The sequence below is a fragment of the Astyanax mexicanus genome, unplaced genomic scaffold (assembly GCF_023375975.1).
Source record: "Astyanax mexicanus isolate ESR-SI-001 unplaced genomic scaffold, AstMex3_surface scaffold_46, whole genome shotgun sequence".
Taxonomy (NCBI): Eukaryota; Metazoa; Chordata; class Actinopteri; order Characiformes; family Acestrorhamphidae; genus Astyanax; species Astyanax mexicanus.
Genome location: NW_026040056.1, coordinates 110,001 through 112,500, shown reverse-complemented (window position 1 = coordinate 112,500; position 2,500 = coordinate 110,001). Strand labels below are relative to the sequence as shown.

Here is a 2,500-nt window from a genome sequence, read left to right as displayed (position 1 = left end):
ACCATGGTAATGGAAGCAAGAGGGGAAAAGCTTACAGCACCTGGTATTCCCAGGTGGTCTCCCATCCAAGTACTAACCAGGCCAAACCCTGCTTAGCTTCCGAGATCGGACGAGATCGGGCGTTCTCAGGGTAGTGTGACCGTAAGCCATTGCAGAGCTCTCATCAAGACTACTTATGCAACTTCATCTATGTTGGGTTTCAGATAACAAACTAGTAATGTATAACAAGACCATGGTAATGGAAGCAAGAGGGGAAAAGCTTACAGCACCTGGTATTCCCAGGTGGTCTCCCATCCAAGTACTAACCAGGCAAAACCCTGCTTAGCTTCCGAGATCAGACGAGATCGGGCGTTCTCAGGGTAGTGTGACCGTAAGCCATTGCAGAGCTCTCATCAAGACTACTTATGCAACTTCATCTATGTTGGGTTTCAGATAACAAACTAGTAATGTATAACAAGACCATGGTAATGGAAGCAAGAGGGGAAAAGCTTACAGAACCTGGTATTCCCAGGTGGTCTCCCATCCAAGTACTAACCAGGCCAAACCCTGCTTAGCTTCCGAGATCAGACGAGATCGGGCGTTCTCAGGGTAGTGTGACCGTAAGCCATTGCAGAGCTCTCATCAAGACTACTTATGCAACTTCATCTATGTTGGGTTTCAGATAACAAACTAGTAATGTATAACAAGACCATGGTAATGGAAGCAAGAGGGGAAAAGCTTACAGCACCTGGTATTCCCAGGTGGTCTCCCATCCAAGTACTAACCAGGCCAAACCCTGCTTAGCTTCCGAGATCAGACGAGATCGGGCGTTCTCAGGGTAGTGTGACCGTAAGCCATTGCAGAGCTCTCATCAAGACTACTTATGCAACTTCATCTATGTTGGGTTTCAGATAACAAAGTAGTAATGTATAACAAGACCATGGTAATGGAAGCAAGAGGGGAAAAGCTTACAGCACCTGGTATTCCCAGGTGGTCTCCCATCCAAGTACTAACCAGGCCAAACCCTGCTTAGCTTCCGAGATCAGACGAGATCGGGCGTTCTCAGGGTAGTGTGACCGTAAGCCATTGCAGAGCTCTCATCAAGACTACTTATGCAACTTCATCTATGTTGGGTTTCAGATAACAAACTAGTAATGTATAACAAGACCATGGTAATGGAAGCAAGAGGGGAAAAGCTTACAGCACCTGGTATTCCCAGGTGGTCTCCCATCCAAGTACTAACCAGGCCAAACCCTGCTTAGCTTCCGAGATCAGACGAGATCGGGCGTTCTCAGGGTAGTGTGACCGTAAGCCATTGCAGAGCTCTCATCAAGACTACTTATGCAACTTCATCTATGTTGGGTTTCAGATAACAAACTAGTAATGTATAACAAGACCATGGTAATGGAAGCAAGAGGGGAAAAGCTTACAGCACCTGGTATTCCCAGGTGGTCTCCCATCCAAGTACTAACCAGGCCAAACCCTGCTTAGCTTCCGAGATCAAACGAGATCGGGCGTTCTCAGGGTAGTGTGACCGTAAGCCATTGCAGAGCTCTCATCAAGACTACTTATGCAACTTCATCTATGTTGGGTTTCAGATAACAAACTAGTAATGTATAACAAGACCATGGTAATGGAAGCAAGAGGGGAAAAGCTCACAGCACCTGGTATTCCCAGGTGGTCTCCCATCCAAGTACTAACCAGGCCAAACCCTGCTTAGCTTCCGAGATCAGACGAGATCGGGCGTTCTCAGGGTAGTGTGACCGTAAGCCATTGCAGAGCTCTCATCAAGACTACTTATGCAACTTCATCTATGTTGGGTTTCAGATAACAAACTAGTAATGTATAACAAGACCATGGTAATGGAAGCAAGAGGGGAAAAGCTTACAGCACCTGGTATTCCCAGGTGGTCTCCCATCCAAGTACTAACCAGGCCAAACCCTGCTTAGCTTCCGAGATCAGACGAGATCGGGCGTTCTCAGGGTAGCGTGACCGTAAGCCATTGCAGAGCTCTCATCAAGACTACTTATGCAACTTCATCTATGTTGGGTTTCAGATAACAAACTAGTAATGTATAACAAGACCATGGTAATGGAAGCAAGAGGGGAAAAGCTCACAGCACCTGGTAATCCCAGGTGGTCTCCCATCCAAGTACTAACCAGGCCAAACCCTGCTTAGCTTCCGAGATCAGACGAGATCGGGCGTTCTCAGGGTAGTGTGACCGTAAGCCATTACAGAGCTCTCATCAAGACTACTTATGCAACTTCATCTATGTTGGGTTTCAGATAACAAACTAGTAATGTATAACAAGACCATGGTAATGGAAGCAAGAGGGGAAAAGCTTACAGCACCTGGTATTCCCAGGTGGTCTCCCATCCAAGTACTAACCAGGCCAAACCCTGCATAGCTTCCGAGATCAGACGAGATCGGGCGTTCTCAGGGTAGTGTGACCGTAAGCCATTGCAGATCTCATCAAGACTACTTATGCAACTTCATCTATGTTGGGTTTCAGATAACAAAC

The 2,500-nt window shown here is 46.8% G+C and overlaps 11 non-coding genes across 11 annotated transcripts; all 11 read right to left on the bottom strand.

Moving 5' to 3' along the window:
- Window positions 1–28: 28 nt before the first annotated feature.
- Window positions 29–147, bottom strand: LOC125795765 (5S ribosomal RNA). The gene has a single exon (XR_007434757.1). It is a non-coding gene; the product is annotated as a 5S ribosomal RNA (ribosomal RNA).
- A 110-nt stretch (window positions 148–257) lies between these two features.
- On the bottom strand, window positions 258–376 carry LOC125796182 (5S ribosomal RNA). Its single transcript, XR_007435174.1, has one exon. It is a non-coding gene; the product is annotated as a 5S ribosomal RNA (ribosomal RNA).
- A 110-nt stretch (window positions 377–486) lies between these two features.
- LOC125795897 (5S ribosomal RNA) lies at window positions 487–605 on the bottom strand. Its single transcript, XR_007434889.1, has one exon. It is a non-coding gene; the product is annotated as a 5S ribosomal RNA (ribosomal RNA).
- A 110-nt stretch (window positions 606–715) lies between these two features.
- Window positions 716–834, bottom strand: LOC125796575 (5S ribosomal RNA). The gene has a single exon (XR_007435483.1). It is a non-coding gene; the product is annotated as a 5S ribosomal RNA (ribosomal RNA).
- A 110-nt stretch (window positions 835–944) lies between these two features.
- On the bottom strand, window positions 945–1,063 carry LOC125796574 (5S ribosomal RNA). Its single transcript, XR_007435482.1, has one exon. It is a non-coding gene; the product is annotated as a 5S ribosomal RNA (ribosomal RNA).
- A 110-nt stretch (window positions 1,064–1,173) lies between these two features.
- LOC125796573 (5S ribosomal RNA) lies at window positions 1,174–1,292 on the bottom strand. The gene has a single exon (XR_007435481.1). It is a non-coding gene; the product is annotated as a 5S ribosomal RNA (ribosomal RNA).
- A 110-nt stretch (window positions 1,293–1,402) lies between these two features.
- Window positions 1,403–1,521, bottom strand: LOC125795752 (5S ribosomal RNA). Its single transcript, XR_007434744.1, has one exon. It is a non-coding gene; the product is annotated as a 5S ribosomal RNA (ribosomal RNA).
- A 110-nt stretch (window positions 1,522–1,631) lies between these two features.
- LOC125795831 (5S ribosomal RNA) lies at window positions 1,632–1,750 on the bottom strand. Its single transcript, XR_007434823.1, has one exon. It is a non-coding gene; the product is annotated as a 5S ribosomal RNA (ribosomal RNA).
- Window positions 1,751–1,860: 110 nt separating this feature from the next.
- On the bottom strand, window positions 1,861–1,979 carry LOC125795877 (5S ribosomal RNA). The gene has a single exon (XR_007434869.1). It is a non-coding gene; the product is annotated as a 5S ribosomal RNA (ribosomal RNA).
- Window positions 1,980–2,089: 110 nt separating this feature from the next.
- Window positions 2,090–2,208, bottom strand: LOC125796261 (5S ribosomal RNA). Its single transcript, XR_007435253.1, has one exon. It is a non-coding gene; the product is annotated as a 5S ribosomal RNA (ribosomal RNA).
- Window positions 2,209–2,318: 110 nt separating this feature from the next.
- Window positions 2,319–2,437, bottom strand: LOC125796153 (5S ribosomal RNA). Its single transcript, XR_007435145.1, has one exon. It is a non-coding gene; the product is annotated as a 5S ribosomal RNA (ribosomal RNA).
- Between the last annotated feature and the right edge of the window lie 63 nt (window positions 2,438–2,500).